Raw genomic sequence first — 12,810 nt, 5'->3', positions numbered from 1 at the left:
TCTCCTTGGAAAAAAATCCCTGACACGTTCCCCAACCAGGCTGCGACTAGTGGCTCGGGATTTCTGGTTTAGAAGATTGCTTTGTGTGTGTGTGTGTGTGTGTGTGTGTGTGTGTGTGTGTGTGTGTGACTATTATGGTCTTCCTCCTTTTGAGGTTAAAGTCGATGCTTCCTTTCTCTGGTGTAAAATTCAACCACGATGCTGTCACAGTCAAGATAGTTCCACTTAAAGCCAGTGTTAGTGTAGTGCATTAAGAAATTTTCCTTAGTTTCCATTGAGTTCTTGGGCTTGACCTAAAGGTCATTTGTAATTGGAAAATCTGAACATTATCAGACTCATTGCCTTGGGTTGTGTGGGAGGAAAGGAATTACTTTCTCAATGAGGCTTACAATTTCTGTTTCATTTCAGATAGGAGAGCTTCAAAATGCCAAAAATGTTAAAAAAAATAAAACCAAAAACCCCCCAAACTTCTTACCCTAGAGACTCAACCTAATTGTTACCAACAAGATGTCCCTCTTAATCCCTGGCATCTACTAGGAGCTCCAGGGACGTTTGTTGAACGAACATTCAAATGAATGAATGTGTGAGTGGGTGAGCTATGAATTCTGAAGCAATTGGAAGGTTCCAGAACTGACCCTCACCCTCTTCCTCGAATGTGGATCCTGTGTCCTCACTTTGAACCATTTATCAGGTGAGAGCTAATTACTTCAAGTCTTCTTGCTGAATGGGGACTAATATACATTACACTGTAGCCCAAACGTCCTGAGCCAGAGGCCCAGGCTGGAGCAACTTTCCAGCATGAGCTACTTTTCTGAGTCTGGACGAAATAGCAAGGCTTTGGCTCAGTAAGTATGCCAATGATCACAACGGCACCATGAAGGGTTTAGTGTATGGGAGAAATATTATTAAATGTGTCTCATACTGACAGTAGGATGTCTTCCCAAGTTCCAGGAAATATACCTTCTTATCTTCCCTTCTGTGCCTTGTAGCTAATTATACCATGGGCCCCTATAGAACATCCATTGTTTTATCTTACAGATATTTGGTTAATTATTGAACAGGTCCCATATTTGGTTAATTATTGAACAGCCCCATGGATGTTGGCTAGATACCCATGCGCCAAGCCTGGTCTGTGTCAATGAATAAGGACACAGGGTCCTGTCCAGCAGAGCTTGTGGTCCTGTGGATGACAGTCATCCTCTTTGGAGCATTTCTGGTATCATCTCTAGTTGCACAACAACCCTGTGAGGTTCTTATTATTGTCATTCCTCTTTTACAGGTGAGGAAACGGAAGCACAGAGAGGCGAAGCAGCTTGCGCAAGGTCCCATAGCTTGTTCATCAAGGGCACCGTTGTCAGAATGTGGGGCTCCTGCACTTAACCTGTATCCTCCTCTGATGCTCATTACAGAATGTATTGCCGTGATAGCAAAACACTACCCTTAGCAGCGGCCACCATTCTGTAGCCCACCCACAGGAGGGGTGCTGTGTGCTAGCCTGTCACCCTGCTCTGTTTGAGGACCACAGCTTTCAGCATCCAAATCCAGCCTTCTCTCTGCTGTTGCGGGAAGGAGAGCCCAGATGTCACGAAGCCAGGAACATATTTCTTACACTAGAACCAAGGTCCCCTGAACTTGGTGGCCTTTTCCTTTTAGAGCCATGGAGTCTTGTGGTTGGCAGGGACCTCAGAGCATCTAGCTCCTTTTTCCCACGCTGGGATAAGGATCCCAATTACAGCACCATGACTCAGCACCATGGTTACTCACAGCCTTTGCCAGTGCCACTTAACTCAGCCCATCATGGACCAGTCCAGAGTGGCTGCACTCTCTCCTAAGGCTGGACCACCAATGTCCATCATATAAAGCAGGGCTGCTTGCCCCTGGGGCAAGTTGGGGAGCTTTAGGAAAGATCAATGCCTGTACCCCATCCAGGCCAGAATCATTCTCTCGAGATGGAGGCTGAACATCTGAATTAAGAAAAAACACAACACTTTATTTTTCAGAGTCATTTTAGATTTACAAAAAAATTGCAAAGATAGCCACAGCATTCCCATAAACCTTACACCCAATTTTCCCCATTGTTAACATCTTCCATGAATTTGGTACACTTGTTATAATAAATGAACAAATCCACCTACCCATCCATCTATCCACTCACCCACCCCTCATCTATCCACTCATCAGCCATCTATACACCCACCCATATATCCATTAAATACCTGCCCATCATCCATCCATGTTTCATCCATCCATCCATCCATCCATCCATCCATCCATCCATCCATCCATCCATCCATTAATCCATCCATCATCCATCCACCTATCACCCATCCCCCATCAACTATCTGTCCATTCACCCATCTATCCATCATCCATCTGCCCATCAACCATCCATCCATCCATCCATCCATCCATCCATCCATCCATCCATCCACTGAGCCAAGCATGGTGCCAGGTTCAGCACACAGGGTCCAAGGAGTCACCTCTGCCCTAAAGGAGCCAACAGTCTTGGTGACTCCTAACAATTCTATCCAGCTCCTCTTTGGAGCTTCTGAGACTTTAAGATGTGGCTCTCTTCTGAGTCTCTCTGTGGCTTCCCTGGGCTGGGTACATAACACGATTTTTCAAGGTTGGACCATCACATTTGCATTTTTTACCCTTTTGGTCTTAAGTTTTGCAGAGGAAACTTTTCTGGAAGTCTTAAAAAAAACTGAAGAAGAAGAAAAAAAACCACAGGAAACTGTGTCTTGTGTTCTTTGTAGCGAATCTTGAAGCAAGACTAATTTTGAACCAAGCTTTATTTTTCTTTATTTTTAAACCCCAAGTCTAGAGTGTAGAGAGAGGAGCTTCTTCCAGTGAAGTGTCAACTCCAGCCCTGGACTTCGGGGTGGGACAGTGAGGATGAAATGCCTGCAGAGAGCCTGGAGCAGGGTTTGGAAGCAACAGCTCAACTCCTGCAGCCATTACTATCCTGACAGCCAATGTCAAGGCAGGTGAATAATGTGGTCCCATTGCTGGTGTCATAATCGAGGTGCGACGATAAGGAGACAGGAACATGCTGGCAATGAGTGCTGCTTGGTGACAGGCATCCTGGCTGGAACATTGTCTCTGCCACCTGCCAGCTGTGTGACTTTGGGCGAAGGCCTCCATATGTCTGTGCTCCAGCTCCTTGTCTGTAAACTCGGGGTGATACTGACAGAAACTAATCTCTGAGTGATTGTGAGGGTAAGAGGGGTGAACGCATATACGAGCGTTGTTCCCAGGGGACGTGGGTCCCTGCACTTCTCATCCGGGCAGCAAAGCAGACCCAGCTGACTGGAGAAAGCTGTCAGGTGAAGACATGCAGGGCATCCGACTGGAACTGAAGGGGTAAGAATGAGGAGTATGGGGGTCCACAGTGACTGTTCCACTGGGATAACACCCCCAAGGTGAAGAGAAACTCCCCTTCTCGGTGCTCAAACATTTCTTAGGTGTGTTGGCGGCATCGCCAGGTGGGAGTTGTTACTCCATCTGCCATCTCTCAGGATCTTTTCATGTGACCATATCTACTCCTATGATGCAGCCACTACCATTGGCTGATGACTTCTGAATCTGTGTCTTTAGCACCAGTGCGATAGATTCCAGAAGTGTCCATGGAATCCCCCCTTGACTTCTCTGCCAAGATGGCCCATAGTCACCTCACTCAAAATGTCTAAACCCAAATTCCTTATTTCAATCACTTCCCTTACCCCGAAAGTTGGCTCCCCTTCCCGGCTTCTGTATCTCAGTTATGGACATTTGAAGAGACTAGAAAGCTGAGCGCCACCTTTGCCACCTTGCTCCCTTTAGGCCACCATCATCTCTTGCCTGGATAACTGCCATAATGTGGTAATTATTGTCCCTGCAAACCTTCAGCCACCCTTCTAATCTGCTCTCTTCCCAGCAGACAGAGCCATCGTTTAGCCACATAAATCTGAACACGTCACAGCTCCCCATCCTAAACCCTATAATGACTTAGCACTGTGCTGTCCAATACAGAGACCAATAGCCCCACGTGGTAATCTAGTTATTTATTTAAACAACTTTATTTTTATTAACTTTTTACTTTAACAAAAATTTTTATTATGTACAATTTCAAACATATAAGAAGGATAGAGAATAGACTGAACTTATATACCCATCATTCAGCATTAATAGTTTTCAGCCCATGGCCAACTCTGTTTCATCCATAACTGCAACCAATCCCTCCATCACCATACTGGGTCCTTTGAAGTAAATCCTAGACTCATGTGGTTATTGACATGTAAATTAATTAAAACTAAGGCATGGCAGCCTCCCAGCTGCTTGCCAAGCTGCCTGCTCTGCTCCACCATCCTTTCAAGAGCCCGAGAGAATGTTCTAGAATCTGTCTCTGATGGGGCCAGTGCCCAACTCCCACGCTCTGCTTAACCATCAGTGGCTGCTGCACTCCGTGGCTCACACTCCTAGCTGTCCCTCATCCACTTGTCAGAGCTCCTCTCTGCCTTCCACGTTCCCCACTCTCAGTCCCATACTCCCGCCTTCCCATTCCCTTGACAACTGCACACTTACATGCCTGTCTTTCTCCACACCACCGCCCCCCCCACTTCCTTATCCTCCTGCAAGACCCCAGGGGGACATATTTGCTGGTTGCCTGAGGAAGACAGAGTGCTTTGTCCTCTGCACGCACTCAGCACTTTGGTCACTTTTGGAGTTCCTTGCACGCAAAGGAGGTCGCGGCCCAGGTGCTGGGATCACCCAGCCTGGGAGGGATCCTGGCACAGTGGCAGATGTCCCACGGGGCTCAGGAAGCTTAAGCTCCAGCACTCCTTTCTTGCCCTGATCCATTCCTGGGCTGGGGGCTGAATTTTGTACTCTAGCTTAAAGAGGGACCCTAAATCGCTTAAGCGGCAGGCTGCAAACCTAGATGGACTCTGGGTAGACCAGTTGACACTAAGAACCTCAGCGTCCTCATATAGGACCTGTCTCCAGGGATTGCTGTAACGATCACGTAAGGAAACTCCCTGAGCGTGATAGGAGTGGAATTCCTAAATGTTGCATCATACTGTTTGATTGATAGAATAAATAGGTGCTCAATAAATCATAGTTATTATTAGAATTGGTAGTACCAATTTATGGGTGGGTGTGCTGACTCAATCCTCTATAACCTGCTTGGGGTTGGGGGGTGTAATTGTTGCCCTATTTTACAGATGGGGAAACTGAGGCCCAGGGAAGGGAGGTGATTTTGTGTGTCAGGCAGCCACCCACATGTGGAGCCAGGTCTATGTGGCTTAGAAGCTGGGTCGGTTTCAGGGACATTGCTGTTCCCCAGGAAGTCCTCTGAGGTGGCTTCTGCTTGTAGAATGCCCCCGCCCCATGCAGAGACCCCACCAAGAAGGACAGCCTCAGCTTCTGCAGCCATATGACTAGCTCCTGTCCCCAACTCTTCTTGTTTCTATTTCAGCTCTTCTCATTCTGAATTTCGTTTCGCCTCAGGCTCCCACCTTGACACATACACAAGAGATGGGCGAAGTTTCGGGGACCGTGAACATCGAGGTAGTTCCATAGCAATGAGGTGCCCAGCTCATGAGATTAGTCATACACCTTTCTGATAAGAAAAGCGAAAACGTGAAGTTGAAAACTGAAGACTTCCTGAATCCAACTCTCCACGTCCTGCCCTAAGGAACAAGCGACTCCCAAAAAGGAATCATTAGTGGAAGTCCCACGTTTCGCTGGCGATGGAAGGGGAACTGGTCGGGGAGGTTTAGTTTCAGGATCTCACCTCACTGCCAGTGGGGGGTCAGGGAGGGCTCCCCCTCTCCCAGCGGTGGGAGGGTCTTGCTGCCCTGGGCTCTGAGACCGGAGTCCATGCTGCACTTTGCTGGGATGGTCTGTCCCTGTCTTGGGCACCTGTGTCGGACAGCCAGAGGCTGTGTCTTCCTGAGCAGCTGCCAACTTAGCTGTGTGGCAGGGCCCCACTATTGCAACATGAGCTGCTGAGGTTTCTGTGGCCCCTCCAGTCAGAAAGCGGCCCAGGTGCTGTGGGCAAGACATGTGTGATAGACTGAATTAGACCCCCTTAAAAAAACACCACCACTCTGCCTATTTTTCTGCAGGGTTCGTCTCTGGACCCACACCCCTAACCGACATCTATACTTGAAGCTTGCTCTTGGGTTTGGCCAGTGCAATAGCAAAGAGTCCAGACAATTTGGTCGGACATTCTCAGGTTGGTCCTGCCTCCTTTTCTTACTTGCTGGGTTATCTTGGCAAGCTACTCCCCTCCATGGGCCACAGTTTTCTCATTTGTACAAAGAATAAGTTAATACGACCTACCTTGGAGGGAGACTGTTAGAATTGAGCAAATGAATGTATATAAAGTGCTTGTTATAATGACAAGCGTGGCACAGAATAAATACAAAGAACATGTTTATCGAATGAGGGAGGGAAACGGATTCCTAAAATCTTGTTCACTTGAGACGGAGGGACCTGATACATCCCTTTAAAACACTTAATGGGAAATAATTTTAAATGTTCAGAAAATTTATAAGAATAGTGCAGTGAACACTCATACTTCTGAGTCTCATACCCAGACTCACTTATTTATTTTTATTTTTTAACAACTGATGGCCAGTTTATTTAAAAGGCTGATTTAAGCATCTGCAGTGGGGACTTCCACCTCGGCTCCTGGCTCAGGACTCATGGACGTGATCTGCTTCCCAATCTCAGGACTGTGCAGGTCAGTGAGTCACTCGTGGATCTGAAAACAATCCCAAGTTCTCAGAACCTTCCACAGAGGGAGGTTTTCTTGTAGTGATGCTCACTGTCTTGGTAGGCATCCGAACTGGTCCTTTCTCTTTGAGATTCTTTTCCTTTGTGCCTCTGATCAAGTCAACATACACCTTCTCCAAGGATTTTCCGTTGCGGCTGGTTAGAGTCATTCTAATTCTGTGAATCGCCACCTCTCATTTCCCGGGTGCCTTTCCGGTAACTTTAAAAGCCGTGGCTGTGGCGCGACTTCCTGACCGGCTTGTTCCTCGGGAAGAGTGAACAGCGGGGAGTCAGGAGCAGGACTCACCTATTTTTTGTAGCAGCTTTATTGCGATATAATTCACATGCAGTTTACTCATCTAACACGAACAATTTAATGGCCTTCAGTACAGTCACAGAAGGTTGTACTTGCAACACTCACCACACTCAATTTTAGGACATTTTCATTCCTCCCTTCCCCCAAAGCCTCACATCCCTTGGCTGCATGCACCCCATTGTCTATTGTTAATACCTTTTATGTGTTTTACTGTTAATACTTCATGCATGCTTTGCACCATGGTTTCCAATGTTTCTGAGTCTTGGGGATCTTTTTAAGTATTAAAATCCTCTGTGGAGCCCTCACATTCATTTAGTCACTCAACACATGTTTAGTGAGCAACTGCTGTGTCCAAACCCAGTCCTTGGTTCTCAGAGCTGTGGATGCAACAGAGAGCAAACAGACATGGCCCTGTTTGTAGGGGTGAACACAGACCCATTCACACGCTGAGAGGAGTCCATGTAAATCTCAGTGTGGAAAGTGCTAGAAAAAAAAACTAGGAAAGACCCACTAGAGAAGGCAGCAGGGGACCTCCCCTCGTCTGGGGAGTGAGGGCAGGCGTCTGTGGGTGAGTGGAGATGGGAGGACCCCTGACAGAGGGAAAGAAAAGCCTGTGGGAAGCCTGGGCTGGGAAGGAACATGCTTGAGGGCAGATGAGCAGAAAGCCCGATTTTAGCGGGAGGGAGGGCAAAGAGGAGCAAGCAGAGACGGCAGGACGTGTGGGGGTGAGATCAGACCATGCAAGGCTCACAGAGGGTTGAGCCTCCTCCATGCATCGGGAACCTCCATAGTTACCAGGTACTGCGCTGAATTCTCTTACATGTTTAAACCAACAGATTTGCCCTTAATTAATCCCAGCACCTTTTTTTCCATCTGAACAGTAGCCACCTACACGTGTGCAAGCAAGAGTATTTGTGATGGGAACTCCTTGTGAGGACTTGCAGGGGTCCTCGGAAGCCCATGCTTTATCAGTTGGGTGGCATTGTTCCAGCCTCCCCTTTATTTCAGCATTTTATAAAGTCTGTCCCATGGGACACTGCCTTCCCCTCAAAAAAATCCCCCTCCCACCAAACCCAAAGGTTTTGTAGTCAAACAAATTTGGAAAGTACCCTAGTTCTTTCTGTGCATTTTACAAGGCACAGGAGCATACTGAAAGTTCTGAAAAGTCCTGCAGCAAATAACCCAGTGTTTCCCAAACTCAATAGTCCAAGGAACCCTTTTATTCCATTACTCCATGAAACTCATGAAACTAGCGTTATGTGGTAAATGCTTTGGAAAACATGGCTTGGTTCTGCAAATGGGCCCGCCGAGGTGTGGGATGGGCAAATGTGTAAGATACCCAGCCAGAGCCTGCACAGAGAGAAGGGAATGTGAAAAGCAGGAATTGTAGAATATTTTCAAAAGGGTTCACTCACTCTTATTCTTGCAAGAAGGCCTGCTGACCCCTGCGCACTGTCCTGGCTCCCAGCAGGGCCGTGCTGTCCTCCTGTGGGGCATAAACACCAACCTCAGGCAAGGTCGCCTGAGACCACGACACAGGGAGAGGGAACAGGTCACTGTGGCCCCCACCCAGTAGCTGACCTCCCCTCTTGGCTACAAGGAGGGGTCCATCCGGATGCTGCTCCCTGCTCTGCAGCTGAGACTGAGTCCATCCCAGCAAAGAAATGCCCCCCTTTCTGACAGCACCCTATTGAGAGTGAATCCTGCTCCCTTAGACCCTCCCCAAACCGCTCACCCAAAGCCCAGTCCCCTCCAGGCTCTTCTAACATCCTCTCGCTTCATGGGCCCCTGGGGAAGGTCCGCCCTCAATGCAAGGAGGAGTAAACTTGGCTGTTCCACGCTCGTGGGAGTCTTGGCCAGCAGGTCTCGACAATCTCAAAAACGTATAGCTCTCTGAACTAAACATATCTCCATTGCTTTATATATGAAGCATTTTTGAAAACATGTGGGATTAACTTTGCAAAGATATTACCAGTGATAAGGCTTGACTCAGGGTGACCACGTTTATCAAAGAAGCCACAGACCAAGATGAAACATATATTGAATGATGCAAAGATATGTTTTACTCCCTTCTGTCCAAGTCCACACTTATACCTGGAGCTTCTTCCATTGCAGCATTCCGCGCCCCCCCCCCCCTGCCATCAGGGCGCTGGAGGAACTGGAGGGATGGCCTGCAGCTCCGTGTAGAGCTGGCTGAGGATTTACATGTTCTCGGCTAAGGGGAAAGATGTGTGTGTCTTGTGATTTCAAATCGGGGCTCCATCCTTTGATAACTGAGTGACTTTGGGTGAGTTTCTCCACGTTCCTGAACCTCAGTTTTCTCATCTGTAAAGTGGGAGGCTCACCCACGACTCACGTTTAAGGATTTAGCAGACAGCATATATGAAGTGTTTAGCCCAGACCTTCTAACCCCCCCATCAGAAAACGGTGACCCCATTGTTGTGGTCATCTCGTCATCATTATTATGTAAATAATACAGGCCAAATGCGTAGCTCTTCCATCAGCATTTTTTCTAGATTAGATCGAGTTCTCAGCCTTGGCTGCCATGGGAACCACCTGGGGAGCTTAAAACATACTGATGTCCCCTACCCCTCAAGGTTAGGAACAGGTTGGTGCTGATAGGGTTGAGAGCAGCTGTTCCAGGTCTGGTGCTAAGAAACGGAGGACATGGCTTCCCTGCCACTTCTGTCTGTACAGTTCTGCTGAGTGAGCAAGAATGGATGGTTCTGATGGTCTAGGGATGCAGGTCCCACTTTCGCACCACCCAGAGCCACCTTTAGAAGGTGCATCCCACGGCAGCTGTCAGGGCTGCTGGAAGCCTGGGAACTGGGGCATTGCAGGGCGGTGGGTGGCAGCAAACCCCGAATCACTCTCAGTAGTGATGGAAATAGCTAACTTCCCTTGAGGGCTTCCAGGGCCCTGAGTGCTGCATATCCATGCATCTGCTTGATACCCATAACCCTTCGAAGTACGTGAATTCGTTTCCAGTTGCTGCTGTAACATTAGCACCGAATCGGTGGCGTGGGACAACACACATGCATTTTTTCACAGTTCCGGAGATTAGAACAAGATCTGTTCTGGAAATGGGTCCCAGGGGGCTGAACTTAAGGTGTTGGCAGAGCTGTGTTCCTTCTGAAGGCTCTAGGGGAGAAGCCACTTTCTTGCCTTTTCCAGTTTCTACAGGCGACCTGCATTCCTTGGCTCCTGGCTCTTTCTCTTCAAAGCCAGCAGTGGCCAATTGAGTTCTTACATTGCACCACCTGGACTCTCTTTCGCCTCCCTCTTCCACTTCTAAGCTCCCTTTTGATTACATTGGACCCAACCAGATCATCCAGGATTATCTATGTTAAAGTTAGCTGATTAGCAAGGTTAATTCTGTCCTCAGCTGTGACTCCCCTTTGCTGTGTAACCTAACACATCCACAGGCTCTGGACATCTAGTGGGGGACCACTGCCTACCCCTCTACCTTCTACTCATTATTCCCATTACATAGATGAAGAAACTGTGGCTCAGAGTGGTTCAGTGGCCCAAGACTACACAGCGACTGAGGACCCTGGTGAGATTCCCCAGACCTTCTGTGTGGAGGTCAGGGGACCACCCTCCTTTATCTTCAGCCACTGCAGGCCTAACACAGGCTATGAACTTCCACATTTCGTTCTCCATGACACACAGCGTCTCATCCTATCCCTGTAGACTGAGCAGATGCAGAAACCACACATGAAGCGGGGGAAGGGGCCCACTCACTCCCCACCCCATTCCCAGCCCCCTCCATTCACAGATGGGCTTCAACCAAATACTTTACCACACCCTTTCCAAGCCAGTTTCTGTTCATTTAATTGGACCCATTGCGTGTTGAGTCAAGACCAGCTGGGAACATAGAGGGAGGCAAAAATAAGAAACCGTTGAGACTCCGGAACCCAACTAAAACGGTTCTCCAGGCTTTTTATTTTTAATTTTGGAGATTCACTCATGAGAAGCCCTCGCCACTTTGATGATAGTTTTCCATTTGTGGGTCCGTTTGGGGTGGGCTTGGGAGTGAAAACTATAGAGTCCATTTTCACTCAGCATCTTGGGAGCAAGCTGACATTATAGAACAAAATCTTCATTTAGATGGTGTTTGCACCAAGAATGATGTGTATTTGTGTTTTCTCAACATCTAAGACATCAGGAAAATAAATATGGAGGGAGAATCTCAGGGCTGGAAGGCCTCGCAGAGACAGACGCTGGCGCTCACTTGCCTTCGTGTGTCAGTAAGGACACAGGCCCGAGGGGCCCGGTCCGGCCCAGGCCATCTAGAGAGGGAGTGGCGCATTGAGACGCTGACCCAGACCATATCAGGGTGCTAGACAGGCTTGTGCCATATCTCAGAAGGCTTGCCCTCCTGTCTCCCCTTTCCTCTCTCTCTCATGACTCCTCTCCTGAAGCCATGCTTCCCCTCTGAAGATGCCAGCAGGAGTTAAGCAAACACTTGAAGGTGGAGACACTGGGTTACCTGGCTGCTGACCCATCCTCTCAAAGGCCGGCAGGGTCTCCCCAGGGATGTGCGGCTGGAGCCCACTAGTGAGGCCCAGCCCTGCCTCCCGAGCCCACAGAACAGCGGCTCTCAAGTCCTGATTCTCTTGTCTGCGGTGCGACTGGGACATCTGTACTGAACAAGCTCCCCAGGTGATTCAAATGGGAGGCCACGGCATTCACAAAGGGGGAAGAATCCCCTTTTCAAGTTCTTTTTAAAATTTCCAGACCCTTCTGAGGGTGGGTGTAGGAATGAGTCCAGTTTTGGGTTTCACCTTTGTATTTTTTTCTGTGCGTTCTGAATTTATTTTTGCAATGAGCATTTTCTTTTTTTTTTTTTTTAAATAACAGGGTGACACAGTTTATATACTATTTCCATTAGAAAAAACAAAACAAAACAAAGCTGAGACTCATCACATGGAAGGCTGTGCATGGAAGCTGGTCCAGGAAACCCCGTCTTTTCTGCAGCGCCAGACCTGGCCGTGGGTAGCCAGTGCACAGGTACTACAGGGGTCCCCCATCAGTCAGTATAGGCTCAGATATTGCCACTTTGGGGGGGCCTCACTTAGCAAATGCCAGGTCCCTTTTCTGCCAGTGGAAGTCATGCCCCACGACAATATGGAAGGCAAAGGGACTACTAGTAGCTGGAGCTAGGGTGGGGTTGCCTGGTTCATCCTTTCCAGTGACTTCCCGTGTTGCTGGCTCCCTGCCTGTCAGAGGGACTTCTGTCCCCCAAGCCTGGGCTGGTGACCACACTCCCGCCCATGACACCTCAGTTTTCCCAGCAAGAATCTGCCCAGGCACCCCAGATCCTTTTGGGTCCTCAGCTGTCCCCAAGCTCACATATGCACCCTGCCCCCCCACCCCCAACTCCAGCTGTGCTTCCTTCTCTCCAGCGCTCACCCAAACTGGGATCCTTAGGCCTCACAGCTGGCACTCCCAGGAGTGTGGGGTGGAGAGGAGAACATAGAGGCTCCCCCACTCTGGCTTGCTGCGGTGGGTGCTGGGCTTGGTGGGAGGACCCTGGACGGGCTCCAGATCCACGGTAGGATTATGTGAGGTCAGGGAGAGCTGCTTGGAGGAGGGGGACATCTGAGCGGAGCATTGAGTGCTCAGAACTAGGCAGGTAGGATGCTTTAAGCCCAGGGAGCAAATGGGCAAAGGCCCAGAGGAAGGAGGGAGTCCAGTGTCACTTAAGAAACAGCAGTCAGCTGGGTCAG

The 12,810-nt window shown here is 48.8% G+C and overlaps 1 pseudogene; it reads right to left on the bottom strand.

Annotated features, from left to right (window-relative positions):
* Window positions 1–6,643: 6,643 nt before the first annotated feature.
* LOC109455503 (small ribosomal subunit protein uS10 pseudogene) lies at window positions 6,644–11,721 on the bottom strand (annotated as a pseudogene).
* Between the last annotated feature and the right edge of the window lie 1,089 nt (window positions 11,722–12,810).

This window comes from Rhinolophus sinicus, chromosome 8 (genome assembly GCF_057876585.1).
Source record: "Rhinolophus sinicus isolate RSI-liver-muscle chromosome 8, RSI-T2T, whole genome shotgun sequence".
NCBI classification, from domain to species: domain Eukaryota; kingdom Metazoa; phylum Chordata; class Mammalia; order Chiroptera; family Rhinolophidae; genus Rhinolophus; species Rhinolophus sinicus.
The sequence above is the reverse complement of the archived record's forward strand: the minus strand, read 5'-3'. Positions and strand labels throughout refer to the sequence as shown.